At 37.7% G+C, this 13,912-nt stretch overlaps 1 long non-coding RNA gene across 1 annotated transcript in view; it reads right to left on the bottom strand.

Annotated features, from left to right (window-relative positions):
- LOC108448212 overlaps positions 1-13,912 on the bottom strand; it is a 20,733-nt gene that overhangs the window by 2,409 nt on the left and 4,412 nt on the right. The window lies entirely within an intron of this gene.

Here is a 13,912-nt window from a genome sequence, read left to right as displayed (position 1 = left end):
TCCTGAAAAGATTAAAGGCAAAAATATTTAGTGAACTGATACAGTCTTTCACCATAAACAAGGCTGGAAAACCCCTGCCAATATCCATCTACCTACTGATTAAAATTTTCCAGGTGGCCAACCAAAAAATCAAGCAGGTTCTTTCTCAAAGAATAATAATTGTCATTAAAACCCCTTTTCACTAAATCTTTCAGAGTTCTGACTGTTGTCAAGGGCTGGGTTCAATTCCTTCCACCTCTCTTTCGAAAAAACCCCCAAACCCAAACTTTCCATGTTTCAGCCTGCTAGAGATAGCAGAGGATATTTTCCATTATAACAAGTGCGTTAAAAAAATGCAGGATGCTTATGAAACTTTTCATTTAAATTTTGTCCAAATAAAACAGGAAGAACCCTCCCCAGCCTCACCAAATGAAAGCCAGTGAAATTCTGTATCTATGTTGTTAGCTGCAAATAAAGCATATGTAGCAATGTTAGCAATATGTAGTCATGTTTTGCCCTGCTTCTGGAATTAGATGTCTCTTTTCTTCCCATACACACATGAGGATGACTAAAAATACTAAAGGTCTTTAACAAGGGCTCTTTGTGCAAAAATTTTTGGTTTAGGCCTTTTCCCCCTCTCCCTCATCCCCCAAGACATTGACCGTAATGCATCATGTATGAACCCACAACACGTGATGTGAAACTATTTAGTCATAGATTCACAGAATCACAGAACATGCTGAGCTGGAAGGGACCCATCAGGACCATTGAGTCCAACTCCTGGCCCTGCACAGGACAGCCTAAGAGTCACACCATGTGCCCAAGAGCATTGTCCATATGCTTCTTGAACTCTGTCAGGCTGGTGCTGTGTCAACTTCCCTGGGGAGCCTGTTCCAGAGCCCAGCCACCATTCAGGTAAAAAACCTTTTTCCTGATATCTGACCTAAACCTCCCCTGACTCAGCCTCATGCCATTTCCTTGAGTCCTTTCACTGGTCACAAGAGTGAAGAGATCAGTACTTGCCTTTCAGCATTCTGCAACTCCATTCTGCACTCCACTACATCTTTAACATCTCCAAAAGCCCAAGAGAATTGTAAAAAGATTGCTTTTAATCTTCTAAGAAATACTTTATTTTAATCCTTTCCAGGTGTAGTTCTCAGCTGCTACTGAGGAATAAATCTTAGCTGGCTTTGTTGTTTTTTTTTTTTTCCCCACACCGTATTATTAATGTATATTAATGTATTTAGTATATACTCCTTTTCAACAAGATGCTTTGTGGAAGAGTTTTTTAAAGCAGCTATAAAATAATCTTGAGTATTGGAAAAGTTTCTATGCATAAAGTTTTTAAACACTCTTCATGTTAGGGAGTCAGTTAAGAGAACTGCAAATAATACCTGAGATTTTCTCAAGTTTGCAAATATTTTCAGCTTCTATTGTCATTTCCTGAGATGTTTGAAATCACCTTCTGCTTCTTTGTTTGTGTGTGCATCACTCCCTATGACAGTGATGGAGATGGGATATCTTACACCTGTTTTTTCTGACATATCTCCGCCAGGTAGCTCTTTGAGATGAGAATTTCATCCTTCCAGCACTATAAAAAAATGACCTTATCCTTGTTTTCTGGTAAGTGTTGTTAGTGCCTCTTTGCCTCTGAGAATGTTTCATGGAAACCAAGTCTGAATTTTGAAATGCCTGAATTTGTCTTAATTCCATATAAAAAAGTAACTCAGTTAAATCTTGCCTCCAACTATGCTAACTTTCAGTGAAGTGTCTCTCTTATGAAAATATTCAGCTAACCCAGATTGACAGGTACATCTTTTGTTGGAAGTATAAGCTCACCACGTCACTTTAGTAGAAGCAACCTAGATTCTCATAAGAGAAACCACTACTTCTTTCTAAACTTCATCCATTTGCCAAGACAACACAAGTCCTTAGTTACTGTGTGAACCTGCACAGCACATTTAGAGACGACTTCCCTTGGAGCCAAATATTTCGGTCAAAATTTCCCTAGTGCTTGCCTAGATCAGCCAGAGTACAGTAAACTGAACTGCAATGGGATCATGAGTTTTGTATGGAGAAGTAATAAGCAGAACTAGAGGATCACAATGGTCAGAAGGACCTTTGCTGGATTAATAACAGGATAGGCAAAGGTCACACTGTTCTAGAGCTAATGGTGCACCTGAACATCAGCTATGGCCAGTTCCACCATTCCCTTAAGCTGCAGACTTGAACACACTAATGAGAGAAATAACACTTAGAAAAAAATGAACAGACCCATGCCCTGAAGAAGAATACAAAGGCAGACTACGCTGCAGTTTCTGGGTTTCTAAGAACATGCCCACTGTGGGTCTCCAGAAAACAGAAAGCATGTAGCTTTCTTCCTCGTGTGCCTGGTGAGGGGGCAATGGGAGAATTTGAGGCAGGGGCTAAGAGCAGTGTGCTGCCTCCCGGTTTTCTCAGTACTCATTGAATCACACCTAGGCAAAAATCCTCACATAAAGCACAGACATTACAACCTAACTAATTATTATACCAAGCACTCAAGAGTTTTCATGTTTATTTTCCAAGGTTTTGGTGTGAATTCATTAATTAACACAGTAAATTTGCTAATGAATATTTTAATAGTGTTAATATGCTGCATATGCAGATTGAGTCTACAGAGTGTCACCTGGAGAAGAACTGCTTCAACATTTGACTGATTTATGATGCAAGTTTTGTTTTGCCAGTCTTTCCCTTCCTTTAGATCATTAGGTGACATTTCAGTAATAATAGTGTCCTTAGACCAAGTCAGCATGGAAGATGATTTCACACAGCTAGTGAAATATTTTTAAAATGCAAACAAAATGAATTTTTAAAAGCTTCAAAATAGCTTTGGATTCAGAAAGCCCTTACAATTCATGGGCAGTTGTCTTTAAGAAAATTGCTCTTAAGTTATGCATACTTCTTACTCTTCTCTTCAGAGATTTCTCTGTCTCTTCTACCACATAGTCTGTATAATTTAAGGTGACTCACTGTACAGGAAAGTTCACCTTCCATTAAAATGTTTTCTTTAGTAAGCACTCTCCTGGAAGTGCTGTAGTGTAAACATGAGTGGCTACGAATACGAACATTTATTAAATAGTGCTGATGAATTTTTCAATACCTAAGGGAGAGCAATTCACAGCTCAATCATTCGGGCCATTTTAAGTGCTGCACAGGACAATTCCACAACATCTTCCATTAATATTTAATTGCCCATTTTATTCTGTTTACCTTTTTGGTTAATATATAATTTAAAGCCCTTCTACTAAAAAGGAGCAGGGAGGGAGGGAAGAGAACAACTGTTAGCCTGCTTTTAACAAATCTCTGGTGAGAGCTTTTCCTTCATTTAAAATTCATTGCAAAGAATTTTTATTTAATATCAGTAACACAAACCCCAAGTATTAAAGGAAAACTTGGAAGCAAGTCTTGCATAACAGTCCTGACATTGACTTAAATTTGACTGACACCAATTTCTGACTGGCAGCCTTTCACAAAGCACTCCAGAAGACTGGGATGATGCCACACAGCCTGATCACTGGAAGGAGGTACAAAAAGTGTGTGGCAGTGTTACAACCCCTGTTGCACAAAGGTTATTCCACAGGAAGTAATATTCTTCAATGTCTTGGTGGAAAGGGAAAAGGGATTGGAAAACTTAAGAAAAATATTTGGCCCAAAATTACAAAAACAGGGAATGTACAGAGACATATATGACATTGTGGTGATTAGGAAATAAACTGGTAAGTTAATGGTCCTGAAAGTGCTTGGGTACTGTGAAGTGGATAAAAAAGCAACAATCACGTAAGAATGTTGCTCTTCCTTGCCAGTCATTGGGACATCACAGCTCATCACAACCATGAATCTCATATTTATTAAAAAAAGTAAAGAGCTCATTTTAAAATTTGGAACAAAAATAACAGCCGTGGTACTTAGGCTTTGGTCATTATTTTGAGAATCACAAGCAAACTCACATGGGCTTAAATATTGAAATAAATGTGGTTGTTCTGAAATTTTCAGTGGCTGTATGTTTGATCTTTCACTTTCTGTAGTCTTTAATATATTTAAAACAGATTAGGAGTTTATGGCCTAGAGTAGTCTATCACTTTTATTACCTCCTGCCTTAAGATAAGATCATTGGTTTGCTGAGAAGCTTTTGAAAAATAATAAATAAATGAAATAAAATTAATAAATCCCTTAGCTTTTCTGGCTCACTCTCTTAATTTTCTTTAACAATCACTCAGGGTATATCTACAGAGAATAATATCATGCTGTGGAGGTATATCTAGATGTGCTATTAGAAATCTGGTGCATTAACCAAGCATTTTCTCTGGATCCAATATGTCTTATTTTTCAGAATTATGTGCAATATTAAAGACTAGCATATACGTAATCATGAGATCAATGCTCAACTTACATAACATCCTAATGAAAAAGAGAAAATGTGAACACAATATTCAAAGTTAGCATGACTTCAGCAGCTATATTTAAACAAAAAATGCAAGGAGAAACAAAAATCATGACGAGAATTAAACAGCTTATGTACAGTCTTTAAGATATATCTAGCACAATGCATAAAACTGGAAAATTAAGAATAATATTCTGGGAGGTATTGAAAAACACCTGAAAGAGGACATAGTCATTGGTCACAGCTAGCATGGCTTCTTGAGAGGAAAATCCTGCTTATCAAACCTGATTTCCTTTTAAGACAAGGTAACCCACCTTTCTGATCAAGGGATGCCAGATGATCTTTTCAGATTTCATTGAAGCCTTTGATACTGTCTCTCAGGACCTTCTGGACAAAATGTCCAGCCCACAGCTGGATAAACACATCATGGGATGGGTGAGCAACTGGCTCGCGGGTCAGGCATAAAGGATTATAGTGAATGGGGTGACATCAGACTGGGAACCTGTCACTGGTGGGGTTCCACAGGGCTCCATCCTCAGCCCTGTGCTCTTCAACATCTTCATAAATGACTTGGACACAGGACTGGAAGGGATACTGAGCCAGTTCGCAGATGATACAAATCTGGGAGGAGATGCTGACTCCTTTGAGGGCAGGGAGGCCCTGCAGAGAGACCTCAATGAATCAGGGGTCTGAGCAATCGCCCACCATATTAAGTTCAACAAGGGAAATGCCGGATTCTGCACCTGGGACAGGGCAACCCTGGATTTATGGACAGACTGGGAATGAGATGCTGGCAAGCAGTGCCATGGAAAGGGACCTGGGGGTTCTGGCAAGCTGAACATGAGTCAGCAGTGCCCTGGCAGCCAGGAGGGCCACCCCTGTCTCGCGGTGTGCCTCACCTCGAGTGCTGGGGGCAGTTTTGGGCAACACAATGTAAGAAAGACATTAAACTATTAGAGAGTGTCCAAAGGAGGGCAACAAAGATGGTGAAGGGCCTTGAGGAGAAGCCGTGTGAGGAGTGGCTGGGACCACTTGGTCTGTTCTGGAGAGGAGGAGACTGAGGACAGACCTCATTGCAGTTACAACTTCCTCATGAAGGGAAGAGGAGGGGCAGGCACTGATCTCTTCTCTGTGGTGATCGTGACAGTACCTCAGGCAATGGCCTGAAGTTGTGTCAGGGGAGTTCAAGAAGCATTTGGACAGTGCTCTCAGGCACATGGTGTGACTCTTGGAGATGGTCCTATGCAGCGCCAGGAGTTGGACTTGATGATCTTTGTGGGTCCCTTCCAAATGAGCATATTCTGAGAGTCTCTGAAAATGTTTGTATTTGCATATATTATAAATTCATCAACCTTGAGAACAGATTAGGCCTATACGATGGAATTATTTGTGACTTTGCTTCTTAGTGTTAAAATCCCAAGATAACAGGGTATGCTTCTCTACCAATGAACTAGGTGAGAACAATTAGCATTTGTGTCTCCAGTAAGAGCGGCCAAGGACAATGTGAGCAGGAAGTCTCCATGTTTAATCACCAGATCACGAACAAGCAGTCAATATGATCCTGTGAAATGTCACTCTGTATTGGAATTCTCAGACTTCATCATTGTCTAGAAAACTAACCCAAGTCTGGCTGAATTTTAAGGGAAAACCATATCTAAAGAAAAGCAAAACAAGACACACTGTTCTACCGCAGCCCCACCCACCCTTTCTCTGATCTTAACAGACAATATTTTAAATCTTCAAGACTTCCAAACGACAAGGTTTCAAGAAAGTCAAGGTCAGGAAACAGTAATTTCCTCATGATCAATGCCAGCCATGAGGATGCTTTTCCTCCTCTTCATAATCAGTGTGCTGTGACTTGCCACTGTTGCTATTTCCTACAACCTCAGGGGAAGAGTATGTGGTGCCTACTTCCACGGCTCCTTGGTCTCTTCTCCTTTTGTACGCTGAGTAACTGCCAGACACTTATGGTCTCATTTTCCCTATCAGCTAACCTAAAATGCTAATATTCTGCAGTATGAAGGGCACGCATTTTGAGATGTAAGCCTATGCTGCCTGAACTCATGAAAGCAATACTTAAGCTATATACTTAATTGTTTAAATAAAATATTTTATTACCGACTTTGATATAGCCTGAAAGTATACAAGAATTTTTGCTCTGTTGAATTGTGGGTTTTATGCAATATATAGTGTAGGAGCTTTGGGGTTCAGTCTGGACTGGGCGTAGACGGTCGCAGACGGTGACGAGAGATCTCTATAGTCAGATCTTGGAACATGTGGTTTATTGCAAAGGGCGTGGGTATAGGGGCACTGCTTAGAGCTGCCAGACTCAGCTCGGAGCAGGCCCAGGAGAGCAAGAGAGTAAGCGAGTAAGTAAGGAGAGAGAGAGAGAGTAAGAGTAAGAGTGTGTAAGAATGTGTGAGAGTAAGGAATGAGAATGAAGAAGTCCTGGTTACAATACAATAAATCATCTTCTGTACTGAATATTCTAATTGTCACTAACCAATCTAATACAAGATACAAATCCTATAGCATTTCCATACAGCCTATAAGAGTTCTTATATTACCATAGAGTGTTACATCTTAACTTCTAAAAACTACTCTTTGGACCCCTTCTGCTGAGCTAGTAGGGTCTGCTCTGACCCTTGGATCTGCCTGCAAGCAGAGGGTATTGTTCAATCAAGAGGGGATTACCTTCAGTCGGCCATACCATTGTTTTCCAGTTGTTCAGTAACTAAGACTTGGTAATTCAAAGGTGGCTTTCATTTCGATGTCGCTTATAGTTTTCATATTCCCAAAATCTTTTGTCAGGCAATCATATTTATAAGGCTTTCCTGTTTCATCTTCCCCAACAATATAGTTTCCTGTTCTACTCAATAAATAACTAGATACTATTATTTTATTTACATTTAGCCAGATGGTAAAATGGATTTACCAGTTACAAACTACCTGCAGAAATCAGAGTAACCTATATTATTTGAAAAAGACTAGTAAACTTTATCCAATAGTCAGAGATGGTGTTTGCTTGTTCAAATCCATTTTAATCTCGGAGCCGATGAATTCATGGAAACTGCTCTACTTTTTCACCTAAGAAATACAGTCTGTCTAGTTTGGTTTATGTAAGTTTTTCTAAGTTTGTCTGACCAACACACACTACACTCTATCAGTCTTCCCACTGTCTGAGGCTGTCTGCAAACTAAAGCAAGGAGAAATAGGGGAAAATTAATTCTTCTAGTTTGGTGTCTATTTGCATTCTACTTAATTATAAAAATTTGTAGTTTATTAAATTATCAGTCTATTATTATCAAAATTATATTTGGGTATTTTTTTCTGATTTTTTTTTGCTTGTTTCCTTTATTGCACTGTAAATTGCGAAACAAAGATGTATAAAAGCTGTTTCTCATCTAAATTTCAGTCCCTCACACTTTCTTCCTAGACTTAACATGCCACTTGTTAAATATAGTCTGTTCACTGCATCCTCCTATTAAATGCATTCAAATTCTACTCTCTTGCTCCTAGAAAATTAATCCTAAATGAGGTTAAAAGCATCACTGCTTTTTAAAATATCTTTAAAATCAGATAATGTGCCTGTTATTTTCAGCCTGTTGCCTCAGATTTCCCTGTCATTAGAAGTAATTTGATTATCAAACCTCATAGTTTTACTGGTAGATGATCTGAACCAGTAAAATATTTTACTTTTGGAATTGATAGTATGTTTCATTCAGTACTGGTTACACAGCGGAAACTCTTAATTCTTATCACATGCTTGTAGTTTTTTAGAATTTCTCTAGTCCTTTCCACAGATTAGATGAAAATTTCAAGCATACAAGAAGATAATTTGGTTCACTTCTGCCATATTGTACAACCTCAGCTAAAAGTAAATTGTTAAAAAATCTTTGAAAATTGCTTCTGTATTTCCAAGAAAAGCACACACAGAATTGTTTTCTGTTTTCCTCTCCCAAAAGTGTGAGCACTTTGGCTGCATTCCATCCTTCAGAAAATCAACTCACTCTAAGATGTTTAGTTGCCCTTATTCTGTGCTGCCATAAGATGACAAAAAAATGGAGTGAAGATATACAGAGTGGGGCTTCTCTCAGGAAAGTGGTACCTTTTTATTTCCTTTTTTGGGTATACAGTATACACAAAATGTAGACAACAGTGTAAGTTAGAAAGTAATCATACCACGTGATACCTCCTCCTCAGGACGAGCCTTGCCAGTGCTCCTGGAAATCAATACACTGGTCCTACTGCACGTAAAATCTGTTTCCTCTTTGTTAGACTGTCGCTGTTGGGGCGGTCACAACACACACAGACAGTGCTTCTTTCAAGGGCCAAAAAGCCATTTATTAAACAAAGCAGCCTCTTTTATACCCCTTTTTCTATGTTATTGTTCGGGTTACAGATTCATTGGCTGCTAAACTACTACAATAGACTCATTGGCTATTACTAACTACAAGATACTACCATTGGCTACCTATAGCATAAGCATTCAAACATTCAGAAAAATAACAGAGGCAGGTATGTTGCTGTTTTCTCCTTCTACTGTTTAACTTTCTTGGTTCTGTTGATACTATATTCTCATGGGTAAAAACTAATTGTTTTTCTTCTTATGGACTTTTCTCACAGTCCTTCTCTAGCCAAAGTAACAGGGTTGAGCCATAATTTTACAAAGGCAACAAGGCCTTCATTTTATAAGGTTTTACTTAAACGCCACATCAGACCCAGACAGCAATCCTGACACTGTCAGGCTGGGTGTTCAGAGACTTCTGTCTGCCAAAGTTTCACCTTCTGTTCCATTTCACCCTAAGGGTAAGTAAGACATTATATTCAGTCCACACACATAATAATAACAACAGGATGATTCAAAATACATTCAAACATTTGAAATGGTTCAGTCACAAATGTCGGCAGAAGGCTGGATCTGCAAACTTGTTATAGCACACACTTGTGACAACATTGTTTAAATATAAATGAGAAATGTTACTTACAAATGTCACTAGAAATGTTCCTTAACTGTTGACTCATCTTATGCAAATACATTACCTCCTTGAACCACAGTGTGCCCATATCTATCCTTCTGCCTTTGTGATAGGATCACTGCTAAGTTGACTGTAAGCAGCAATTAACAGTGAAGGTTTCAAAGTCCCTTCATAAGCATAGAAAGCTCTGCAACAGTCTGCAATAAAGATTCACATTCTTTGTTCCTATATATGTCCAGGTGCACATCTTTATAGCAATTCCTACATGTAAGCATCATAGTTTGAACCAGCAATAGTTTTTGAATAAATTTGTGGAAGAGGGATGATCAAGATCATCTTTCCAGTAGATCTTTCTAGAAAGTTGGAAATGCTCAGGTAAAAATTAATTTCCAAGCCAGACTTAGAGCAAAATAAAGGAGAAAAAATTAAAGGAAAATTAAAGGGAAAAGCATTTACCTTAGAGAGTTACAGGTAGAATTAAAAAAAAAAAAATCTGTTCATTGTGTAAACAAAAATAAATTGTTGTTGATGCCTTCAACAAAGTTCATGCTTGGCCTGGCTTAATTGGGGGTATGTTTGTTATTGAAAGTTGGATTTTTTCATTGTGAAAAGTTTTTCTCTCAAGGATGATTCTTCTACATTTTAAAATATTACTGAATAGCTTAGGAGGCTTTCTTTCCACAGAAAATGTTCAACACTTGTAGGCAAAATGGGAAGGGGATGAGTTTTAGTTTTAAATTATGTTAATCTAAAATACTGGATTGTCCAGACTGATACTCATCAGAACAGTTTCTTCCTGTCTGCAGCTACAACTAATGCTGAGAAGATGAAGAGATAAATTTGTGTATTTTCCCTTAGAGCAGGATTAATAAGACAACTATAAAATGTATATATATCTTCATATGGAAATTGCACACACCTGTTATTTATCACTTTCTATGCAAATGCTGCAATGACTCTCTTTCCTTATATGAGTTTATACATAGCCTTTTAAAAATACTAGAACATAAGGTATATGAACCTAGGATTGTGGTTTCATTTTTTAAGCAATTTTTTTAATCTATGTATGCCTCATGTTCTACTGTGTTTATGACCAGTGGCATAAATACATTACAATGATCTCACACACATTTCCAAGAAGAAGTGGAAAAGTATTTAAAATTCAGAGACTTTAACATAATGATTTTTCTCAAGTAATCTACATTTATGCAATTATATTAAGTCATTCATTCAACACATAAATATATACACCTGTGCCACAATATCTACTTATGATATTCTTTATTTCCAACAGACAAAAACCCCGTTTCTTTGCATAATCTTGAAATTATCATTGGAAAGAGAATCTGTCTCTGTACTAAATATTTTATTGAACTGAATTAGAAATTCCCTGATGCATTCTCTCACCAGTTAGGAACAAAGATAAATTTTTACAGATAATTCCAAAGAGTCTGCTTGGCTCAGATGTAAGTACTGAGCCGCAAAAAGCACTACACACTGCTTATGACATCTGACATAGAATGTCTAGTAGTGGGATAAAATACAATTAACGGCATGGGTACTCTTCTTCTGCATCTGAAAGCAGCTTAGAGCAGTGAAATACACCATGGATGTCTCATCCAAATTAAGTTGTGGAGAAAATGGGATACAATTAAAACATATTTATAATTTCCAATAGAGTTTATAAGAAAAAGAAATGGCCTTTCTTACTTTTAAATAGACCTGTTCTCTCTAATGTAAATCTTCATTTTTGGCAATATACATACCTTCCTACTCTAAGACTCATGTTTCACGGCTTCTCTAGGATAGAGAAAAGAAGCCAAAGTATATTCTTCTGTACTTAAACAGCATGCACAATAGGCATGTTAGCAAAACTTATAGGATGATGAAACAATGCTTTCTTTTAGCCATCTGTCTCTTCACATCACTTTCTTTAATTGTTACAATCTGGCTACAGTGATTCATAAGAAACAATATTAGGTAACATTAATAACAGTATTTAATTAGATGGTTTAAGATCCAGTTTGGAGTTTGACTGCAATTAGTTTAAAACAATCGGAGGTATGCATGTGTTATTTGTTTTGCTTTGCTTGACTGGCTGCTAAAGGAGAGGATGATGTGCCTACCAAGCCCTGTTATTTACAACCTTTACTTTTTCTTCCAACTTCTCCCTTTCCCAAACCCCCTCCTCAACTGTTACAGCCAATGGTAATTTAGATAACATCTAAAGCCTTGCCTGACAAGGTAAATTCAAATTACGAAGCAATCCTTCCACATAGAAAGACCTTGTTTGCTAGATTAGTTGTGGATTGGCTCTGTTTGACAGCTTGTTTGCAAAAGGTGAGCTATCTGCATTTCCAACACAAGCAAGCATCATTTAAGGAAAAAATAGAGATGTCATTTCTCTTATTTGTCACAGAGTTCATGTAATATTCCTTCTCAGTTTTCTTCATTGTTTACTTCTTAGGAAAATAGTAGCAACTGTGTACCTTCAAATGAGACACCTAATTTTGTTATGGATGAACATAGTGTTGTGAAAAAACAGTGGCACAGCTGTCATAACAGCTGTCACGCATTAATCATGACAGTGACAAATAGCATAATTACTTTATCTGGAATGTCTAACATGCAACTCAGTATGCACCACTGCAGCGTAAGCATATCAAGCATGGTTTAATTACAAGACATCAATATAGGTTAGTCAGACATGGTCTTGGAGACACTGATACAAAATGAAAATAAAATTATTTATCAGTCCATTTTTAGGAACTAAAAGACTAATTACTTAGTCTACAAGGTAATTTGAATCTCTTTTCCTAATCAGTCTCTTTGATGCCAATTCTGCATGGTGACTTGAGCTCCTGGCACGCATCTGTTTCTGACCCAAAACCTCAGCTATGTACCATGTTCAACGTTTCTTCCAAGATGGCTTAAATGTTCACATCTGTCCCACATCCTTTAACTGAACAAAATGTAGCAAAATAGCAAGCTTCATTGTGTGCTGCTGTGTAAAACTTCTTTCCCACAGACTTCACAACGGAGACATGAAGGGTGAAGCTTGTGTCACAACGTGTGCATTGGGTTCTGCAGTTACACCTGCCAAAGCTAAAGTACTGTGTAGGAAGAGCCCATTATAAGGACAGCTACCACTGAAAAACACTAATCCTGCTCAGGCTTAAATTTCAAACAAGCAAAACCGTTAAGAGGTAATTTTTTTTTTCTTTTAAAACCCTACCCGGTTCAGCGTTTCTTTAATATCACTCTCTGGGTCCACATGTGTACACACGTTTGCAGCTGTTTTGTTTAGGCTTTCCTGAAGATAAAATACACACGTAAAATCCTGTTGCCAAGGTTCACTTCGCACAGCAAATTCCACTGGTAATTACCAACTCATAGTATTTTTACTTTTTGCTCCAGATTTGTTAAGCTCTGCATCTCATTGAATTCACTTATTGAATTTCTAGGGGCAGTTCATGAATTGTACTGAAGCTGATTCAATGAAATATTAATGAATCAATTTCCATAGACATGGATTCATTATCTCACTGGATGGCATCAAAAAACACAGTACTGTAGGCAGTATCCTTACACCTGCCTGCCAGAGGATTTCATTTTATTATTCGATTTTTAAAGCCCACACTCAGTCTTGGTAAGTTTACACTGGGAGCTTTTCAATCTCTTGCTCCAAGACAAAATTAAGGTGGAAACATTGTAATATTATTTAGATGAACCTCAGTAATCCATCAAATGTGATTTCCTATTAACCAGCAATGCAAGATTTTCAGTGATTTGTTCTGGAAGCAAAGTCTTTTAAAACACAATAAATTCCTTAAAAATATGAAAGCTTTTTCTCCACTTTCTTCAAAAAGAGGTATACAGGGAAAAATGGCGAAATATTTTAGTAATTGGCTTCTGGGATTAAAAAATTTACACCAATGAATCCAGGATTTAATGACTGGATTTAAGATTTCTATGCTTCTGTAGTCTCCAGAAATGCATCTTGAAATTATTTTAACCATAAAGGTTAAATTTTAAGACATCTCATGGGTAGCCTGGGATGGCTTCCATAATTACTCATCTGTTCTTTAATAATCACATATCAACCAAAATGAACTGCTTGCACCTGAATCTTTCACATGCTTCAGGTGTGTAACCAAGATCACTGTAGTGACTTCCTCTAGGATAACCACAGAGGAAAAACGTCCTATGGCCTATCTCCACCAAATCCTGGATTTGGTGGTTATGCACATGAGGTTCTGCCAGGCTCATAAAGTAGAAATCATACTGTCAAGGTAAACAGCCTTCTTTAAGTTTGTTTTCAGTGGAGTTAAACTTTGAACTATCTGAATTTCCTGCACGGCCATCTTTGTAGGGTATCCTTTGGCATAACCAACTGCAAGCTAGAAGATGAAATTCCAAAATCCTTCCTCACATACCTAAGACAGTTAACAAGGAGGTCTTCCTTCTAGAAGGAGGTTCTAGAATAGAGGTTCCTCTATTTCTGTTCATCAGATACCTAACAGAAGTACTC

The sequence above is a fragment of the Corvus brachyrhynchos genome, unplaced genomic scaffold (genome assembly GCF_000691975.1).
Source record: "Corvus brachyrhynchos isolate BGI_N302 unplaced genomic scaffold, ASM69197v1 scaffold37, whole genome shotgun sequence".
NCBI lineage: Eukaryota > Metazoa > Chordata > Aves > Passeriformes > Corvidae > Corvus > Corvus brachyrhynchos.
Note: the sequence above shows the minus strand (reverse complement) of the source record. Positions and strands in the feature narration are given on the sequence as shown.